General features: G+C 39.6%; 1 long non-coding RNA gene across 1 annotated transcript; it reads right to left on the bottom strand.

Annotated features, from left to right (window-relative positions):
* Positions 1-22380: 22380 nt before the first annotated feature.
* LOC142173803 (uncharacterized) lies at positions 22381-23252 on the bottom strand. The gene is made up of 2 exons (XR_012703158.1): positions 23085-23252; positions 22381-22704 (listed from the first exon to the last, which is right to left on the bottom strand). It is a non-coding gene; the product is annotated as an uncharacterized LOC142173803 (long non-coding RNA).
* Between the last annotated feature and the right edge of the window lie 198 nt (positions 23253-23450).

Raw genomic sequence — 23450 nt, 5'->3', positions numbered from 1 at the left:
ATCAAACCACCCTATAGGAGATCTGCACTTACGCCCATACAAAGCCTCGTACGGAGCCATCTGGATACTGGAGTGGTAACTGTTATTATATGCAAACTCGATAAGAGGTAGATGTTCATCCCAACTTCTTTTAAAATCCAACACACATACTCGTAACATATCCTCGAGCGTCTGAATTGTGCGCTCGGCTTGTCCATCAGTCTGTGGATGAAAAGCTGTGCTGAGATTCACCTGAGTCCCTAGACCTCTCTGAAATGACCTCCAAAAATGTGCTGTAAACTGAGCCCCACGGTCAGATATAATAGAAACTGCTACTCCGTGTAGCCGCACTATCTCCTTAATATATAACTTTGCATAATCTTCTGCTGTATATGTAGATCTGACCGGTAGGAAGTGAGCTGATTTCGTGAGCCTATCGACTATCACCCATATGGAATCGAACTTACGATTAGAACGAGGTAAACCCATGATAAAGTCCATGTTTATCGCCTCCCATTTCCATGTCGGGATCTCTATAGTCTGCATTAGCCCTCCGGGCTTCTGGTGTTCTACCTTCACTTGCTGGCAACTAGTACATTGGGCGACAAACTCAGCAATGTTCTTCTTCATATCATTCCACCAGTACATATCCTTAATGTCATGATACATCTTCGTCGATCCAGGGTGGATGGAATACCATGAATGATGTGCCTCTGACATAATCCTGTCTCGTAGCCCTGCTACATCTGGAACACACAAACGACCCTTGTATCTGAGAACCCCATCTCCCTTGAGCTCTAACAATGGCTTCTTCTGCTGCGAAACTCGCTCTCTCAACTCGACCAACTCTGGGTCCTCGTACTGCCTTTCCTTGACTTCAGCTATGAGGGATGATTTTGCAGTGTTTTGGATTACAACTCCACCATCCTCAGAATCTACTAACCGAACCCCCAACGAAGCCAATTGATGAATATCTCTAGCTAATTGTCTTTTCTCGGGCTCTACATGTGCTAAGCTACCCATAGATCGGCGACTTAAGGCATCTGCTACAACATTAGCTTTTCCTGGATGGTAGAGAATGTTAACATCGTAATCTTTCAATAACTCAAGCCATCGCCTCTGTCGCAAATTCAACTCTTTCTGCTTGAAAATATATTGTAGGCTTTTATGATCAGTAAATATATCAACATGAACACCATATAAATAATGCCGCCATATCTTAAGTGCATGGACAACTGCAGCTAACTCGAGGTCGTGGGTCGGATAATTCCTCTCGTGCTTCCTCAACTGCCTTGAAGCATATGCAATTACCTTCCCATGTTGCATCAGGACACATCCTAACCCGACACCTGATGCATCACAATACACGGCATAACCCTCTAGACCCTCTGGAAGTGTTAGAACTGGAGCTGAGGTCAACTTGTTCTTAAGCTCTTGGAAACTCCGCTCACAAGCCTCTGTCCATTGAAACTTAGTTTCTTTCTGTGTCAACTTCGTCAATGGTGCCGAAAGGGAAGAAAACCCTCTACGAACCTCCGATAGTATCCTGCTAAGCCTAGAAAGCTACGAACCTCTGTCGGAGTGGTAGGTCTAGGCCAAGATTTCACGGCCTCAATCTTCTGAGTGTCCACCTTTATCCCTTCATCTGATACAATATGCCCCAAGAATGCTACAGACTTCAACCAGAACTCACATTTAGAAAACTTAGCATACAACTTACGATCACGGAGGGTTTGGAGTACCGCTCGCAGGTGGTCCGCATGCTCATCCTCTGAACGGGAATAAACCAGAATATCATCAATAAATACTATCACGAACAGATCTAAAAATGGCCGGAATAGGCTATTCATCAAGTCCATAAATACAGCGGGTGCATTAGTCAACCCGAAGGACATGACAAGGAACTCGAAGTGGCCATATCGGGTCCTGAAGGCTGTCTTCGGAATATCTTTTCCCGAACTCTGACCTGGTGGTACCCCGACCTCAAATCAATCTTGGAAAAGCATCTAGCTCCCTGCAACTGATCAAACAAGTCATCGATCCTTGGAAGTGGATACTTATTCTTAATAGTTACCTTGTTCAACTGCCTATAATCGATACACATCCTCAGCGAGCCGTCTTTCTTCCGCACAAATAGTACCGGTGCACCCCAAGGTGAGGTACTGGGCCTAATGTAACCTTTCTCCAGCTAATCTTTTAACTGCTCCTTCAACTCCTTCAATTCGGCAGGTGCCATTCTATACGGAGGGACGGATATTGGTTGAGTTCCTGGAAGCAAATCGATGCTAAAATCAATCTCTCGCTCTGGAGGAATACCTGGAAGCTCATCTGGAAACACATCTGCATACTCTTTGACTATGGGAATAGACTGAAGTGTAGGTATCTCAGCATCTGCATCTCTAACTCGCACAATATGATAAATGCACCCTTTTGCGATCATTTTCCTCGCCTTCAGATAGGAAATAAACCTACCTCTGGGTGTTGGTGTATTACCTACCCATTCAAGGACTGGCTCACCCGAAAAATGAAATTTGGCTACCTTTGCTCGGCAATCAACTGTGGCATAGCAAGCTGCCAACCAGTCCATGCCCATGATAGCATCAAAGTCCATCATCTCTAGCTCAACTAGGTCAGCTGAGGTCTGACGACTACAAATTGTCACCGTACAACCTCTGTAAACCCGTCTAGCAATAATCGATTCTCCGACCGGTGTAGATACCGCAAAAGGATCACTTAGTATTTCAGGCACTATACCAAACTTCCTCGCGACAAATGGGGTAATATACGATAAAGTAGATCCTGGGTCTATCAAAGCATAAGCATCGTGAGAGCAAATGGTTAATATACCTGTCACAACGTCTGGTGAAGACTCCTGGTCCTGTCGACCCGCTAAAGCATAGATACGGTTCTGATTACCACTTGAACTGGAACCTCTACCTCTGCCTCGACCTCTACCAGCCGAAGACTGAGACTCACGCCTTGAAGGATGCACGGACATAGACGATCCTGTTGCTGAACTCGCTGGTTGTGCCATTCCCCCAGAATCTCTATTTGGGCAATCTCGCATCATATGCCCCGGACGCCCACATGTATAACAAGCATCAGAACCTGCTCGGCATTGACCCAAGTGTCCTCTACCACAGATGTCACACCGCGGAGGAAATGACCATGTCTGCGCAGAACCTCGTTGTCGCTGCAAACCCGACGCCCGTGAGCTCTCACCTGGTCCTGACTGAGTATAGCGGTCATACCCGTAACCCTGTAACTGAGGTGGCGGAGGCCTAGGTGGCCGTCCGAAGTACTGGGTCCTATAACTACCCTGAGATTGCTCCTGAGACCTGGGAAATCTCATCCTCTTACGTTGCCCTTGCTCAGCCCTTTCTGTACCCTGCTGCCGACGCCTACCCCTTTCTATATTCTGGGCGAATGCCTGAATCTGGGAGATATCCATACTATCCTGCAATGCAGCGGTGGCACATGCCTCGGTTAACTCTGGGGCTAACCCTGCTATAAACCTGTGAATCCTGTCCCGCATAGTAGAAACTATGGATGGTGCATATCTGGCCAATGAGTCAAAACGGAGACTATACTCTCGAACACTCATATTACCCTGCTTGAGGGCTAGAAACTGATCGACTCGAGCCTGTCGGATCTCCCGCGGTAAGTACTGGTCAAGGAAAGCATCTGAAAAATTCTCCCAAATAGCTGGAGGTGTATCACGTCCCCTGGACCTCTCCCATCCCTCATACCAAAGGATGGCTATATCTCGGAGTCGAAAAGCTGCTAGCTCAACTGCCTCTTTCTCCGTGGCATGCATAACACGAAAGATCCTGTGAAGCTGATCTATGAAATCCTGCGGGTCCTCCCTCTGATCTGTCCCCGTGAACTCTAGGGGACTCAAAGCAATAAACTCTCGGACCCTTGAACTCCTAGACCCCTCAGAAGTTCCTGCACTAGCTGATGCCCTAGCATGTTGCTGGGTAGCTACCAACTGTGTTAACAAATGCACCGCACTCCTTAAGTCCTGATCTGATGGAAGTGGAGGGGGAACTGGATGTGCGGTTTCCCTAGGAATCTCCGTAGTTGGTGGAGGAGCCGGTAATGGCTGAGTAGGGGTCTCCCCTTGAGCTTCAGACTGGGCCCCATCTACTGGGGGTACCATGTTGGTCCCCTCACCTACTACTGTATCTCTCCTCTGGCTAGCCGTAGTCTTCCTAGTCACCGTCATCTGTGCATGCAAACACCAACACATAAGTTTAATTCAAATTTCCTATAACTCAGTTCTATAGCACGATTTAGATTTCAAAGAAGTGTAACCAACTCCTAAATGCCTTGTAGTTCCTTGCTTATATAATGTGGTGCACAACACATCTATAAACAAGACCCTACTAGACACGGCTTGTAGACTCCCTAGGACAGAACTGCTCTGATACCAAGTTTGTCACGCCCCGAACCTAGGAGCGAGACAAGCACCCCGTGCCTCACCTAACCTGGCGTACCAAATTGCGACTAAGGGACTCTGAACACATAATGTCATACTTTGGCCATGGGGCCACCTTGCAAGACAATTTGCGAAGCAAAATATAAAACTGAATGGAAACTAGCACTAACTAAATATCAATATAAAGCTAGGCCGACAAGGCCGTCATAGCTACTACAGCTGACAAACCACCAATTTATACAAACCCAACATACTGCACTAACCAACAGGATATGCCTACAAGCCTCTACTGATAGATGTACTGTGATCGGAATAGGGCCCCGACCTACCCATAACATATATACAGATATACATAAGATGTACACAAAACTCTAGTCCTGGCAACTCCGAAAGACGTGGAGCTTACCGATCAGGCGGAACTCGGAAAACACCTACTGAGGAGGTCTACCCGTCTGTCTGTCTGAACCTGCACGCATGAAATGCAGCGCCCCCAAAAAGGGACGTCAGTACGAAATAATGTACCGAGTATGTAAGGCAATAAAATAACTGAAATCTGAAAATGAACTGATAATATGATAACTGAAATTAACTGGGAGTCAAAGATGATCTGGAGATATACTTACCTGCTGATACTGACTCAACTCCTTCAATATAGTAAGTAAAATAATTGTACGGCCTTATAAGGCTCGGTATATATAACTGCTCTGCCATAGTAGGCTCGCTTATAGGCGCTCGGCCATACTAGGCTATGTATCTCGACCATGCTGGGCTCGCTCATAGGCGCTCGGCCACAGTAGGCTCGGTATATAACTTTCCATCTGATCAGAGGTTGCCCAATAGGGGCCTGCCCATCGATTATAGCTCGATGGTAATGAAAATACTGTAATACTATATATATATAGGCTTGCTGCTCTCTTGACTGAAAGAAGACAATACTAAAATTGAATATAGAGTCTCGATAAGGAATAATATTGTAACTTATGAGACTAGAATAGTGTGAATAAATTCATGAATATGAACTTCTCTTTTGTCTCATTACTAACACATGTAGCTACGAGATCATGCCAAAATGAAGGAAGGCTTAGCCTTAACATACCTTATCACAATCTTTTCAATCACCAAGTTGAACTCACCTCTTAGCACCTTAATCTACAAGAATGATAATAATACTATTGTTAAGTTACGAAAGGTACAACTATCGCACAACGAACGACAAACCTATTTTGTATTAAAACGGGCAGCATCTCCCCTATAATATGCCCTTCCTCCAACTTCAAGATAACACCAACAATACAAGGACAGAACAATAACAACATATAAACATCATTTTCCAGCCCTATATACACCATCAAATACTACAAAACAGCCCAACACACCCCAATCTCTTCGTACACAAAACGACCACCGTAGTAGTGTCAAACGACCCGAAAATGTTATGACGAACGACCATCCAACCACCCTACATTTATATGGTGTTTATAAACCCCCTTCCTCCTCCAAAACTCCACAAAATAGTAATAAAACACGCAGCCCAGCAGCAACACAAAACAGTCCACAAAACAGTCCGCTACAAGTGAATAACTCGAACTCACGGCTTCCGATCACCATCCCGTGAGTTCTTACAAGTATAGAACGACTTACCATGAATTTACAGAAGAAAAAAATGGATGAAAGAGAGCATTAAACTCACCTTATTTGTTGGATAACTCAGCTCCTATCTTGGTTCTTCAAACTCTAAGTTTTACCTCCAATTGGAACTTGAAAGGGAGAGAAAATCAATTAGGGTTTGTGGGAAATTTTTGGGAGGATTCTTTGCAGAGCTTATGTCTGGTTATTATGCTCTATTTTAAGTCTAATATATGAAGAAAATAGGCCCTTAAAAGGCCTCTTTGGACGACCCGAAATGGCCCATTTTTGGGCTTTCATTTAAGCAAGTAGGTGACACACCTACTTGTCACCTAGCAGCTTGCGCAGTATCGCAAAAATGCACATATCTCTCTACTCCGATGTCGTATTGACAAATGGTTTAATGCGTTGGAAAATAGACTCATAGATCTTTAATTTGATGGGTGGAACAGACCATAACTCTAAGTATATTGGGAGAAAATTGCAGTTACATTTGACCCAAAGTTTCAGTAAAACTTATGAATGTAACTTGTGATGACTTTCATCGACTTTTGTTCCACAACTCGCTTGACTTAAAAACATAACACACGGATGTAATACGACTAATATAAATCATAACATAATCTCTTTATCATGTTAATCACCCTAGTCTCACCCCAAAGGTACATGTTATAACATTCCCAACTTGTCGACTTTCGATGAAACATTGTTTTATTTAATTGCTTTAGCTTCTGAACTGTCCAACCCTCTTTGTACTTGTTGTTCATGATCTTCAATATTTGTAACCTCAGAGGTAACATGATTAACTTACTTTATATACTTTTAAATATTATCTCATTTTTTTGTCCTACATTAGTTTGCTTACGACGCATTTTTACATACGAAAATATAGGGTGTAACAGTGTTGTAGCCCCATTCCCCCATTTACTACGTATTGTATGCTCAATTGTCATTATGTGACTTGTTGGGGTAGTCGGTTTGGTTCAGAGAATGTTTCGGAATGAGTTGAGACACTTAGTCTCAAGGTTGGAAGCTTAAGTTGAAAAGGTTAATCGGATGTTGACTTATGTCTAAATGGCTTCAGAATGGAGTTTGGTTACGATTGCTTCGTTGGATGATTTTAGACTTAGGAGTGTGTCCGGATAGTAATTTTGAGGTTCGTAGTTGATTTTGGCTTGAAATGGCGAAAGTTGGAAAATTAGAAGTTTTAGAAATTGAAATGTTTGACTGAGAGTTGACATTGTACTTACCGGGCTAGGATTTTGGTTCTGAAATTTGGCATAGGTCTATTGTGTCATTTTTGACTTGTGTACAAAATTTAAGGTTAATCGGACTTTATTTGATAGATTTTGGCATCGAATGTAGATGTTAGTAGTATATAAATTCATTAGTCTTGAATTAGGGTAAAATTTGTATTTTTGATGTTGTTTGATGTTATTTGAGGCCTCGATTAAGTTCATATAGTATTTTAGGACTCGTCGGTATTTTTGGTTATTGTCCCCGGGGCATCGGGTTAGCTTTGATGGTTAACAGATCGAATTTGGCTTAAGTGTTATGCTGAGGTGCTACATATCTGGTGTCATCGCACCTGCGTTGGGATTGGCTGCAAGTGCGGAGGTGCATAAGCGGCTAATCTTGCACAGCTGTAAAAAGGAGGAAGGTTGCTGGGGCTCATTGGCGCGGAAAAGTTTTCACAGATGCGGAAAAGTTTTTGCAGATGCGGATGCGCATCGGCGCGAGGTCGACCGCAGAAGCGGAATTGGGTAGGCAGCATGGGAGTCGCAAAAGAGAGGAAAGGTTCACAGATACGGTCCCGTAGGTGCAAAAATGGGACCGCATGTGTGCTTGGTCGGCGGTTATGTGAATTCGCAGAAGCGAGTTTTTCTCCGCAAAAGCGGGAGCGCATGTGCGGAAATGCCTGCTTAGTGTTTAAAATTTGAGGGTTTCGTGATTTTTATCATTTTGGACTTTGTAAACTCGGACTAAGGCGATTCTTGAGAGGGATTTCGAGGGTGTTTCTTGAGGTAAGTCACTCTTGATCAGTTTTATGCAATAATATTGTATGCCCGTTGAATTTTCCACATAATTTATGTGTCTTTGAGGTGAAATTTTGGGAGTTTTGGGCTAGGGATTGGAGAGTTAAATTTGGGGATTTGAGTGATGATTTTGGTGTCAGAATTTGGTAAGGTTGGTATGGTTGGACTTGTGGTTGAATGGGTGTTCAGATTTTGTAACTTTTATTGTATTCCTAGACGTGGCTCGGGGGTTGACTTTTGAGTTGACTTTTGATTAAGAACTTAACATTTTTATATGGAATTGATTCCTATAGCTTGAGTTGATTGTAATTACTTGTGGCTAGATTCGAGGCATTGAGAGGTCGATTCGCCAGGCAAGGCTTGTTGGAATAGAGATTTGTACGATTTGAGGTAAGTAACATTTCTAAACTTGGTTCTGAGGGTATGTATCCCTGAAATTACATGCTGCGTGATTGGTGTTGAGGTTACGCGCATGCTAGGTGACGGGCGTGTGGGCGTGCACCATAGTAATTGTGATTCAGTCAATTTCGTGGAAATATGTGGCTATCTTATCTGAATATTATTACTGTAGCCCATGTGTTAGAGCACTTGAGCTGTAATTTATGTTAGAAATCATATTTAGGCTACGTGCTGGTGCTATTGAGACCCATATTGGTCATTCTTATATGTTGAGTTATTTTCTTAATTGCAGTTATGTAATTAGTTGCATTCATCATTGCATATCATATCTCAATATCTGTTATCATATATTGTCACATCATATATCATTGATTTAGGCTGCCTAGCATGAGTGTTGTGAGCCCGAGAGACTGGAGAGATTGATGACTGAGTGAGGCCAAGGGCCTATTTGTGAGTGATATTTATGGGATCGGGATGCACGCTGCAGAAGACTGTATTGATTCATTCCATGATTGGCTTATTATAGTGCTTGGGCTGGATATTTCCCTCCGGAGTCTGCACACCCACAGTGAGCGTAGTTGGTATTGATTCACGATGTTATCGGACTGCGCACCGTAGCAGGATTTATTAGCATTTGTGGTGGATCTGCCATGTACAGTGCTGAGTGATTGAATGTGATGAGTGAGAATTGAGACACTCAGGTTGAGTACTTTGAGAGTGTGAGTACGCGAGGCTTCCATTGTATTGCATCACATACGATGTGCATATTGGCATGTAGATATATAGGTGTCATATTCTTCATTTCATTCAGACTTGACATATTTTATTTGTTTGAGTTTAATTGTTAAACTTAGAAGCATGTCTACATTCCTATACTGGGACCTGCAAATGATGAGTTCCTATGAGATATTATTGTCATATGTCCTGTAAATTTCTATACTGTTTAATTATGTGTTTGGACCGTATTGTCAGATTCATCACTTCTTTCAGTCCAAATGTTAGGCTTATTACTAATTGAGTTGGATGTACTCATGCTACAACATGCACTACATGTGCAGATTTAGGTGTTTTCGGGCACAAAGGTTGTTGATCTTGGAGTTTTAGCCGTTCAGAGATTATCGAGGTAGCTGCCTTGGCGTCCGCAGACCTTGACTCTCCTCCCCTATCTCTCAGTTTTACTTATCCTATTCTACTTTCTTAGACAATGTATCAGACTATGTTATTATATAGATTCTCAAGTACTCAGTGACAACCTGGTTTTGGGAAATTCTGTATTGAGCTGCGATGCTTTCATTCAGTTTTGTGAGACTTTTACTTACTTAAGCTTATTTTCGCATATTTTAAATTTCAAGATATTCATATGTGTGAGTTGTTGGCTTGTTTAGTATCATGATAGGTTCCATAACGTCATTTGGGATTTTGGGTCATGCCAAGTTGGTATCAGAGCTCAGGTTAAATAGGTCTCACGAGTCATGAGCAGGTTTAGTAGAGTCTTGCGGATCGGAACGCAGACGTCTGTACTTATCTTCGAGAGGCTACCGAACCCTTAGGAACACTTCACATTTTTGTATTCTTGTCGTGCAAATTTGTTGATTTTGTGAACTTAACTTCTGTTATTCTATTCTCTCACAGATGGTGAGGACACGTGCTACTAGATCAGGCGGACAACCAACAGTACCACCAGCTAGGGCCTCGACAGTCCTGGACCGAGGTGCAACTCGTACAGCTGCTAGAGCAGCACCTGGAGATCCATCAGTTGCTCCATCTAAGGAGCAGGTTCCATATGTGGTTTAGCCAGTGGGGACAACTCAGGCACCAGCTATGCCTATTGTGATTTCAGGCCTTCAGTATGCTTTTGCCCAGATATTGACTGTTTGCACTAGCCTTGCTAAGGTGATTTCTGTTCAGGCCGCGCCAACCACTTCTTAGGCCGGGAGAGGTACTCAGACTATTGCCGCCCGTACTCTAGAGCAGGTAGTGCAGGGACTTCAGACATCGAGGGTACTACTAGCCCAGCCAGTTGTAGTTGCTCAGGCCAAGTTGGGTCCCGTTATGAGTGATGAAGAGTAGAAAAGACTAGAGATATTTTGGAGGCTCCAGCCCCCATAATTTAGTGGGACTGAGTTAGAGGATGATCATGACTTCTTTAATAGATGCCAGCGGATTCTTTGCATGACGGGTATTTTGGAGACTATTCGAGTCTCCTTTACTACTTTTTAGATATTAGGGATTGCCTTCAGATGGTGGGAAGCCTATGAGAGGAGCATCCGAGTTAGTGCTGCACAACTTTCATGGCATGAGTTCTCCGTACTCTTCTTGAAGAAGGTTGTTCCACAGACTAGTAGGGAGAAGCTGCACATGCAGTTCAAGCAGCTACGTCAAGGGGGCATGTTTATCACCCAGTATGAGATGAGATTTTCAGAGTTGGTTCCTCACAGATCTGGTTGGTTCCCACAGAGAGGGAGAGTATTAGGAGGTTCAATGATGACCTCGACTATCAGTTGCATTTTGTTATGACTAGGGATAGTGTATCAAGTGCTATATTTGATGAGGTGGTTGATATTGCTCGGCTGCTAGAGTTGGTCTGTAGTCAGGAGTATGAGGATATGGAGGCCAAGAGGCCTCGTGGTTCAGGTGGTTTTAATAGGGTTTCATCTAGGGGTTAGTCCCACCACAGCAGGGGTCGTCCTTATAGGCCTGCTTAGATGGATAGTCCAGTTCATCGTGGCACATTAGCTAGCCATGATTCATACAGTGCTCGACTTAGTCAGTCATCTCTGAGTGCACTCCCAGCTCAGAGTTCATCTCGTGCTCCTTCCATTTAGGGTTCATCTGCACCAGGATCCTCTAGTAGTTATTCTGTTTCTCGGGGTCGGCTTCTGTACTTGCCACCATTTTCTGAGAGGGTTTGTTATGAATGTGGAGAGTTGGGTCATGTGAAGAGTCATTGTCCCCGTCTTTTAGGAGGTCCAGTTCAGTAGAGGAGTCAGGCTGCGACTTTCGCTCTAGTTACTTCACCACCCGCTCAGCCAGCTCGGGGTGGGGCTCAGACAACTTGGAGTCGCCCTAGAGGGGGAGGCCGATCAACTGGAGATCATGCTCGATTCTATGTTATTCCTTCCAGGACAAAGGCTGTTGCTTCAGATACAGTGAGCATAAGTATTGTGTCAGTATTCCACATGGTTTCTTCTATATTATTTGACCTTGGTTCCACTTATTCGTATGTATCACCAGGTTTTGCTCGCTATCTGGATATGCCCCGTGAGTCCATCATTTTATCCATTTATGTGTCTGTGCAACTGGATGATACCATTGTTCTGGACCGTGTCTATCAGTCGTGTGTAGTGACAATTGGGGATTGGAGACGAGAGTTGATCTCTTATTGCTTAGTATGGTCGATTTCGATGTGATTTTGGATACAGATTGGTTGTCTTCATGTCATGTTATTATGGATTGTCACGCTAAGACCCTGACGTTTGCGATACCGGGGTTGCCAAGGATCAAGTGGAGAGGTTCTCTAAATTATTTTCCCAGCAAGGTGATTTCATATTTGAAGGCCCAACAGATGGTTGGGAAGGGGTCTCTATCATATTTGGCCTTTTTGCGGGATGTTGGTGTTGACACCCCTACTATTGTTTCTGTTCTGGTAGTGCGAGACTTTCCGGATGTGTTTTCTGCAGACCTGCCAGGCATTCCACCCAACAGGGATATTGACTTTGGTATTGACTTGGTGTCGGGCACTCAGCCCATTTTTATTCCCAGTATCGTATGATACAAGCTGAGTTGAAGGAATTGAAAGAGCAACTTCAGGAACTTCTTGATAAGGGATTTATTAGGCCTAGTGTGTTGCCTTGGAGTGCATCGGTTTTATTTGTGATGAAGACGGATAATACTATATGGATGTGCATCCACTATAGGCATTTGGACAAAGTTACAATCAAGAACAAGTATCCTTTGCCGAGCATTGATGATTTATTTGACCAACTTCAGGGAGCGAGGGTGTTCTCTTAGATTGGTTTAAGGTCTGGGTATCACCAGTTGAAGATTCGGGACTCGAATATTCTAAAGACGTCATTCAGTACCCGTTATGGTCACTATGAGTTCCTTGTGATGTCTTTTGGGTTGACCAACACCCCAACAACATTCATGCATCTGATGAACAATGTATTTCAGCCATATCTTGATTCGTTTAATATTCATTGATGATATCCTGGTGTACTCACGCAACCAGGAGGAGCATGCCCATAATTTGAGGATTGTACTAGAGTGGCTCAGGGAGAAGAAACTTTATGCCAATTTCTCCAAGTATTAGTTTTGGCTTAGTTCGGTAGCGTTCTTGAGGTGTGTGGTGTCCAGTGAGGGTATTAAGGTGGATCCAAAAAATATAGAGGTAGCTTAGAGTTGGTCTAGACTGTCCTCAACTATTCAGGTTCAGAGCTTTCTCGGCTTGGCCAGTTATTATCAATGCTTTGTGGAGGGTTTCTCGTCCATTACAACTCCTTTGACCAAATTAACCCAGAAGGGTGCTCAATTTAGGTGGCCGGATGAGTGTTAAAAGAGCTTTCAGAAGCTCAAGACTGCCTTGACCACAACTCTAGTTCTAGTTTTCCCTTCAGCTTCTGGCTCTTATACAGTATATTGTGATGTTTCTCGGATTGGTATTAGGTGTGTCTTGATGCAGAAGGGTAGAGTGATTGCTTATGCTTCACGTAAGTTGAAGCCCCATTAGAAGAACTATCATGTTCATGATTTGGAGTATGAAGCCATCTTTTATGAATTGAAGATTTGGACGAATTATCTCTCTACGGTATGTCTTGTGAGGTTTATTTACGGATCATCGAAGTCTCCAGCACTTGTTCAAATAGAAGGATTTAAATTTTAGATAGCGGAGATGGTTGGAGCTGCTAAAGGACTATGTGTTACTATTCTGTATCATCCCGGTAAAGCCAATGTGGTGGCTGATGCCTTGAGTAGGAAGGCGCGGAGTGTGGGTTGCCTTGCAATCATTCCTATTGGTGAGAGACTGCTGGCATAAGATTTTCAGGCCTTGGCCAACTAGTTCATGAGATTGAATGTTTCAGAGCCCAGTCGGGTTCTTGCTTGTGTGGTTTCTTGGTCTTCCTTATATGATCACATCAGAGAGCGCCATTATGATGTTCCTCATTTGCTTGTCCTTATGGAGATGGTTCACCATGCTGATGCCGAGGAGGTTACTATTGGGGATGATAGGGTGTTGAGGATGAAGGGTCGGATTTGTGTGCGTAATGTGTATGGGCTATGTGAGTTGATTCTTGAGGAGGCCCACAGTTAGCGATATTCCATTCATCCGAGTGCTACGAAGATGTACCAGGACTTGAGGCAGCACTATTGGTGGATGAGGATGAAGAAGGATATAATGGGGTTTGTAGCTCGGTGCCTAAACTATCAGTAGGTGAAGTACGAGCATTAGAGACCGGGCAGATTGCTTTAGAGGCTTGAGATTCCGGAATGTAAATGGGAGCGTATCACCATGGTTTTTGTAGTTGGGCTCCCACAAACTTCGAGGAAGTTTGATGTAATTTTGGTGATTGTGGATAGGTTGACCAAGTCCGTGCATTTCATTCCAGTTGGGACTACTTATTCCTCGATACAGTTGGCTGAGATCTACATCCGTGAGATTGTTCGCCTTCACAGTGTGCCGATGTCCATCATTTTGGATCGGAGAACGCAGTTTTTGTGAGTATAGTCTTCCACCGTCATACGGATAGACAGTCCGAGTGCACTAATCAGATATTAGAGGATATGCTAGGCGTTTGTGTCATAGATTTTGGGGACTCTTGGGGTCAGTTTCTGACGCTTGGAGTGTATGCCTACAACAACAGCTAACAATCGAGCATTCAGATGGCTCCGTATAAGGCTTTGTATGGGAGACGATGTCGGTCTCCGGTGGGATGGTTTGTGTCGGGTGAGACTAGGCTATTAGGTACTAACCTGGTTCAGAATGCTTTGGATAAAGTTAAGTTAATTCAGGATCGGCTTTGCACGACGCAATCTAGACAAAAGAGTTGCACCGATCGGAAGGTTCATGATGTTTCTTAGATGGTTGGGGAGAAGGTACTACTCACACATCCATCGAAATTGAACGGGACCACCCAACTTTGCCTCAATTGCAAAATAAATTGCTAAATGAACCATAACATCAAAGAACGTTGGCAAAAATACATGCTCTAATTTAAAAATGGTCACCCATATACTTTTATCTAGTTACTCTTTAGCAGACAAATCCCTAAAGAATAATGACAATTCAACTAATGGATCATATGCATCCTTTGGCAAAATCCCTTTGATGATTAGTGGAAAGATACGTTGGAAAAGAACATGGTGATCATAACTTTTAAGTCCAAAAATCCGGGCTTCCTTAACATTGACACAACGACTAATGCTAGAAGCATAAGCATCAGGAAACTTGACTTCTTTGATGAGCTGATAAAATTGAATCTTCTCCGTTTTAGACATCGTATAGCTTGCTAGAGGAAGTAGGTACTTATTCTCACTTTTTATTGGATGGAGTGATTTTTTTATTTTCATCTCTTGTAAGTCTAATCGAGATTTTAATGTATCCTTTGTTTTTCCTTCAATATCTAATAACGTTCTTACAACACTTTCACTGATGTTTTTCTCTATATGCATCACATCCAAATTATGTCTCAACAATAAAGTCCTCCAATATGGGAGTTCAAAGAATATACTTTTCTTCTTCCAATTGTCACATCTTATGGTATCTCGTTTTCTTTTTCTTGTACTGCCATCGCCTAACCCTTGTGAGTATGTATTAAGTTGTGCAAGCACATCATCTCCACTCAAAGCTTGTGGTGTAAGTCTTTCTTCCTTTGTGTTATCAAAAGAACTTTTATTCCGATGATAGGGATGATTTATTTTCAAAATTCTACGATGACTCATATAGCATTAATTTCGACCATGTTTCAAGTAAATGGAACAAGTATGTATATGACAAATTGGACAAGGTAATTTACCTTTAGTGCTCCAGCCGGATAAAATATCATAAACTGAAAAATCATTAATTGTCCACAACAAAGAAGCACGCAAGCAAACGTTTTGTCTCATAAAAGCATCATAAGTCTCAATTCCACTCTCTCATAAGATTTTTAAATCATCTACCAAGGGTTGGAGATACACATCAATATCCATACTAAGGCCTTTTGGTCCAGGAATAAGCAAGGACAATAAATTATTTGATTGTTTCATGCATAGCCATGAGGGGAGATTATATGGGATCAAGACTACTGGCCACATGCTATAGGCATTACTCATTGAACCAAAAGGATTAAAGCCATCTGAAGCAAGCCCGAGCCTTATATTACGTGGATCTGAAGCAAAACTTGGATGCTTTTCATCAAAATATTTCCACGCCAATGAGTCAGCTGGATGTCGTAAAACTCCATCATCGACACCCTTATTTTTATGCCACCTTATATCTTCAGCGGTACGTTTTGTCATAAACAATCGCTGTAATCTTGGTATTATAGGAAAGTATCTAATAATCTTTCTAGAAATTCCTTTATTTCTCTTATTCAAATTCCCTGAAGCAACATTTTCATCAGTATATTCTCCTTTTTCTCATAATCCATCTTTTCTCGCCACATTTAGGGCATTGCTCAAGATCAGTATATTCCTTTCTATATAAAATACAATTATTAACACATTCATCTATCTTCACATAATCTAAACTCAGGCCTTTAATTATTTTTTGAACTTCATAGATAGAATTCGGAAGCACATTTTTTTCTGGTAAAACATCACTCAGTAATTTCAATAAAGACTCAAATGAGGCATTACTCCAGCCATGCAGACATTTCATTTGAAAAAGACGCATTACAAAAGAGAGTTTGGAGAATTTTTCACAATCAGGATATAGCTTTTGCTCTGCATCTTTTAATAATCTATAGAAAATTTTAGCTTATGTATTAGGCTCTTCGCAATTAGACTCACTATTCTCATCAAACTCATGACTATTAGTGAAAACACCACGATATAAGTCATGCAACATTTCAAAAGTGGAAGCATTATCATTCCCTATATTTGAATCTGTACCAACATTTGTTCCATTATCTGAAGATGAATCTGATTCGCCATGATAAATCCACCTATCATGTGTTGAATCTGTTCCTCGCCTAAGTAAATCTGTCTTTACTTCTTCTCGCGTTTTCCAAAGAACATTGTTACACTTAACACACAGACATTGGATTCTTACACCAACATTAGGATTAGAAAATGCGAAGTACAAAAACTGTTCCACACCATTCAAGTATTGAGGTAACGTCCTATTCTTAATGAGTATCCAGCTCTTATCCGTCATGTACTTACCTACAATAAAATATAAATGTAAAATTATATGTTTAACTTTTTCTCTATTTCTTATTATCTATTGTATCCGGAAAAACTAGAATAGAGAAAGGCTTAGAAACATAAGCCTTTGAGTTGAACTGGAAAGCCAAATCATTAGAGAAAAATTGGATATTATTGGACAATATTAGGCAAACAAAAGGTTCACTTTTAGCTATGTATATTAGGCAAACAGAATTTCGACTTTGAGACTCCTGTTTATTGTGGGAGTCACAGAAGTATTAATGTCTAAGACTGAGTATGTGCTCTTCTTTGGAAAGAAAAATTGCATAAGAGTGCCAAGGTGAATCAATTCAGCTACGATTGGATAATATTTTTCTTTAGCACTTTATTAGATGTAAATCAAGTGTAAGGTAACGAGTTACTGATTTCTAAGATTTTTCTTTTCTGAAAAAGTAAAATAATATAATACTCAGTAAAATAACTCATTCTTCCCAAAGTTGGAAATCATCTACCATTGTAAATCAATTGTACTGCAACCAGACTCTAGTAATAATTCTATGCATCTAATGATTAATCAAAAATTTACTTTACTTTGGATTCAGCGAATATCCATATACATGAATAAAATATTCAAAGAACTAAAATTGGACCGGGGATATAAAGCAAACTTTTTATGAACCAAACAGATCCAATACCAATAACAGCAAGTAATTGATAAACTTCTCATGAAATTGGTATTTAAAACTAGAAGTGTGGAATGATTGACCTTCAATTTAATCTCATACCATGGAATTCTTCGACCAAAACAATATTTCACATAAATTTCTGATTGACGCCATGGTTTATTTCTGTTTCCAATTTCCCCTCACAAGATCGTAGAATTGAATGGTAAGAAACATAAAATTGAACTGATTACATCAAAGGATAAGTTATTCAACATATCTTTTATTTACTTTTTATCTAATGAGAGATATTTATACAATCCAATTGTTTATTAAATTAAAAAGGATAAGTATCTACACTAAGCATAAATTGATAACCTCGAAATGATGGCCTTTGGAAATTGATCAAATTATATGTTTGAAAAATCTCTTTGCAACTTATAGTTTTACCAATCAAATTTTCACGAATAACAGAGAAAAACTTTCATGTTCAGTACTAGTTTCATTCTGTTATTATGCAGAGAACATGTATAAAAACGTTAGCAGAAGATGAATTGAAAAAAAGGAACAACAAACTAGACAACAATAAAAGAAAAACCTATGCAAAGTTTCTTTCTGTAGCATAAGGAATTAGAGGAGAAAACATTGCAAATCCTTCTCTGGCATAAAAAATTTTAAGATACCCATACCCATTAAGTACTTCAATGATAAAAGACAACCACAAACATTGGTATTTCCATAATTTAGTGAAGCAATCGGGTAAAGCAATTAAAGATTGAATTCTTACCGGTTCTTCTCCGATCAGCTGCAACACGAAGCAACAAAGAGGATGCAGCAGGGGAGGAGCTCTTTCAAGTAGAACTGATAAGAAAAACCCTAGCCAGAATGGTTATTAGTGAGTGGGCTAAAAAACCGGAAAAACTGGAAAAGTTTGCCGTGTTTGATTTTGGCGGAAAATCAAAAGTTTTAGGCCACAACACACGTATGTCAAAATAATATTTATTGCCAACAAAAAAAAAATTATTGTTGCCAATTCTGTTTATAATTTAACTTTATTATGTTAAAAGTTTTATTTTTTGCAACAACTAAAATTAGTTGTTGCCATTTATTAAAATTCGGCAACAATACTGTAGTTGTTGCTAGAACGTTGTTGTCATTTTTAAAATTTTAAAGTTTATTATCTAAACTATAGAATATGGCAACAAAATTAACATATTTGGCAACAAGGAAATTTTGTTGCCAAAAGATCTATGCTATAGCAATGCCATTTATCCATTTTAGCCAACAATATTTCAATTGTTGCTAAAACGTTGTTGCAAATTCCATACTTTCTTGTAGTGTACAACTATCAAATTTGACGATAAAGACGCAGATGGATTAACAATACCACATAATGATGCACTGGTAATTATATTACTATATATTTTAGATACTGATGAAAAAATATTTTTGGTTAATCTTGGTAGCTCGACAAATATAATCTAACTGTGACTTATCGAAGAGATGCAATTGGCAGATCAAATCATTCTGAAAGCACGATCACTTTTTGGGTTCGATAACTCTAGCATGATCAAACAACGTGAGATTACATCAACAACATTTGCTGAAGGAGTGGTGAACGATACCCCATTTACTTCTAGGGAGGTCGTGGATTCACGTCATGGATGCGGTAGCATCTGTTCCTATCAAGTTATCAAGTTCGTATCCAAATGGAATATCAGGCAGATTAAAGGAGATCAATGAGCTCCCAACACTAATGGGTTACCGTATTTTTCTATTCTATCTTCCATCACTAAAGTCGGCGGTAACGAAAGCTGGGGTAAGGGGCGAGAAACCAATTCTAATTAACGCTTTCGCTTCGTGATATTGGCTTACGATTCAGGTATGTTTTTTGTACCAGTTTTATGTAAGATTATCATGTTCAAGATCCTGATATGAATTAAGTTTATGTTTACAGCGGTAACATATGTTCCTATCAAGTTATCAAGTTCCTATCCAAATGGAAAATCAGGCAGATTAAAGGAGATCAATGAGCTCCTAACCTATTAGAGTTACCGTATTTTTCTATTCTATCTTCCATCACTAAAGTCGGCGGTAACGAAAGCTAGAGTAAGGGGCGAGAAACCAATTCTAATTAACGCTTTCGCTTCGTGATAAAGGCTTATAATTCAGGTATGTTTACGTACCAATTTTATGTAACATTATCATGTTCAAGATCCTGATATTAATTAAGTTTATGTTTACAGCGGTAGCATCTGTTCCTATAAAGTTATCAAGTTCCTATCCAAATGGAAAATCAGGCAGATTAAAGGAGAACAAAGAGCTGCCCTGGAGTTAAACTCTGTGGCTATTGAAAATGGTCTTTCCAAAGAAGGAGGTGCCAAATAGCAATTAAATCAACGAGGGTCACGAGTCGTCGAAGTTCCTTCAGTTGAAGGAAGTTCGAGTACAACTGAGTAATTGGATATAGACATCTATGACTCAAATATTCCAGATGCAATCACTGATCCAGAATATATGGACGCAACCAAGTTGCCTGCCGAGGAGTTAGAAATCCTTATATTCTTCGTCAACTTCCCGAAAAGGAAAGTTTATATTGGTTCGAGACTCGACTTTGAAGTCAGAAGTAAGTTAATTGAATTTTTATGGGCTAATACAAATTGCTTTGCTAGGTCTCATGCTGATATGACAAGTATTCCACCAAAAGTAATGACCCACAAACTCAACATAGACCCGTTATATACCCAATTAAGCAAACAATGGAGAAAGTTTGGATCATTTCTGTAACAAATCAATCCATCGTTTTGAGTTATAGCATTTCGTTATTGAAACTTCTTATACGTTTATTTTGTAATTTATAACTTGCATGGATAGTGGTTTAGGTACCGAGAGGTTTAAAAGTAATTTGGTCACTTAGTTCCTAACTAGAGGCCTTAAGTTAAAAAAGTTGATCAAAATCAATATTTTGAGTAACATACTTGAAAAGTAGAAATCATGACCTAAACGTTCTTGTAGGTTTGCATGACAATTTTAGACTTGTACTTATGTTCGAATTAAGAGCCAAGTGGTTTGTGTAGAATTCGGCGCTGTTGCTTGAAAATAGAAGTTTAAGGTTCACAAATTTGACCTTAGAGTTGACTTTATGTTGCAACAATTTCATTCATGTTTTGAGATTTTAGACACGTCTACATCCTATTTGGACTTGTTGGGTTATTTTGAAGTGGACTCGAGGAGTTTGCTTGAGTTTCAGTGTATTTGGAGCAAGTATGGAAAAGATTTGAACTACGAAAAGGAGGCCTTTTTGCATATTTGAACTACTAAGGTTCACAAATTTGACCTTAGACCTAAACATTCTTGTAGGTTTGCAAGTATGGAGCAAGTATTATAGTCTTTTGGATCAAGATTTCAAAAATTCGAATTGTTTATCATTTTAACATTACAAAAAGTTATGACTATGTTAGTAAATAGAAATAATACTAGTATAATTTTTGAAAATTTGCACTTTTGTATATAACCTTATTTCGTACTTGGACTTATTTTATTATTTTGGGAGGTAGAGAGCTTGGATTTGAGATGAGTTTTGAAACAATTTTCATCTACTTTTTGGAGCAATTAATCCTAAGTTGGATTTGTATGGTTTATACATAAATCTATCATTAAATCAACATCAAAACATGATTTTGATTAAGAGAAATTGAAGTTTTTTCCGAAAACTTAAGAAAGTTTATTTTATAGTTTTGAACATTCATTTGGACTCGAATTTGAAAACTAATCATATATTTGGACTTGTGATGATGGGTCCATAGAATATGACTTTTGTTTCGGGATTTAACAGAGTTTCCTATCCATATATTGTATGCGATCAATTTAATAAACAGGAATGCAAGATTCGTATATATGCAGTTATGATTAGAAGACAGAGTAGAAGAAAAAGAGAATGGATAGAAAACTTATATATAGATAGGAGATTAGTCTGTATAGTACAATTTTTTTTAATTTTGGGGCTTGCAAAGTTTCGGCTGCCCTATCTAGTAGGCAGGAGTGGAAAATGGTTAAAAGAAAACAGTTAATCACCCATATTATCCGCTAAAAAATAGGTTGGATAATGAACTTTTTAAAAATAAGTCAAATATAGATAAGAACCATATTATCCATTTAGAAAATAGATAACTAATGGGTTTAACTTTTACATCTGTAAAAGCTCAAATTGGGGGTTCCTCAAGTTTCAGAGACTCCCAAAAATGATTATATTCATGAAGTCATGAATAATATGGTTATACATATTATCCGTCGGTTAACTCATTTTTTATCCGTATTAAATATGGACCGGGTTGGATAATTTATCCATTTTTCCATTGAGCTTTTATCATTGTTGGCCGCTCGGGCCAAACTTTTAACAGCCACTAGCCAGAAATTAATTAATTACAATAGCCAGCTGATGAAACAAAAAGCTCCATCAGTTGCATCCCAAACCCGACGCCAGATATTTCAAATGTTTTTTTTTCTTCTAAGAATCTCATTTTTAGAAATGAAAAATATATCTTTAATCCCCAAACAACGTGAAATACAGAACTATTTTAATTTTCTAACCAAATCAAAAAAAATTTCAATTATAAAAAATAGAGTAGTGTACAATTATAAAAAATAGAGTAGTGTACTATAGAGGATAGTTTACCCTTTTCCATTACCTTTTTTCGGCACGTCCCATATATATATATATACCCGACTCTACCGACCCGATCCGACCCGACCCGCATATTTGCCACCCCTACCGGTAGGTATGCCTAGCTTGTTATTCTTGTTCTTGTTTTGTCTTGTATTGTCTTGTTCGTGGTGATTAATATTTTTTTCTTCACAAAAAAAGAGTAAATTATCATGCGAGAGTAATATATACTATGGCTATAATGGTTTTTGTCATATAATTTCATGTAACTGTTTCACATTATTACAAATCTGACATTATTCCAAAGTGCAGACGTAGGTTTTATTCATTGGAAACATAGATAGCATCAATCAAGATGATGAAATACGACAATCATTGATCAGCAAAAGTAGCAAAAGCAGGCGGCAGAAAGAAATCCATCCGCATGACAAGCTCCGTGAATAGCTCCCTCCCAATTAATGCATTGGTTGTTACAACCATCACTATTTAAGCATTCACCGTGCCATGTTGTGCTTTTCCTTTTACAACCTATTGCTTCTGCCATTTGCATCTCTGTGCAGAAAAGAGGGTAAAATCTCAATAGTGATGCTATTATAGTGATTGTCTTAAGACATTTAGCGTTGGTATGGCTAAAACAAAAATAGCCTACAGATACTCTTAATATGATATTATATTATCCGTTTTAGGACAAGCTCGTACGTTTTCTACAAAAGTACTCATATTATTAAGAGTATTCAACACCTTATAAAGAAGTTTTTTTTTTCTACATTCTATGTTAGACTTTATTCACAGACGCCCAACATTTAGAACTAGATAGTTCATCTTTTGTTGTCAAACAGATATTTAAGTTTACTGTAATTCGATTTATATATTATTATATTTGGATAATCCCAATAATTTGATGTGGGATTTATAATATGTTGGCTACTCACCAGTTGATGCGATAAGGAAGCAAAATAAGAGAGCAATAAGAGCAGCACACTGAACTTGAGACTTAGCCATATATATCTCTGAACTATATATTTTGATGATTCTTTGTGACAAAGTGAGTCTTTTAACTCTCACATTTTATAGAGAGGGATAGGGTAATCGTTGAGACAAGAAATCACCAGCTAATAATGACTTATGAAACATACTAGAAAAGATACAAATTAATAATTGTTAATTAGCCTTGGAAATGTCAGAATACTTATGGAAACCCAATCAAATTATTCACGTGTAGAATCTTATATACAATTTCTTCCGCTATTTCCAAAGGTATAGAATTCAAAATTTGTGTATTTTCTTGTATGTTTCAC

Source organism: Nicotiana tabacum, chromosome 19 (genome assembly GCF_000715075.1).
Source record: "Nicotiana tabacum cultivar K326 chromosome 19, ASM71507v2, whole genome shotgun sequence".
Classification (NCBI taxonomy): domain Eukaryota; kingdom Viridiplantae; phylum Streptophyta; class Magnoliopsida; order Solanales; family Solanaceae; genus Nicotiana; species Nicotiana tabacum.
This window is presented reverse-complemented; position numbering and strand designations above follow the sequence as displayed.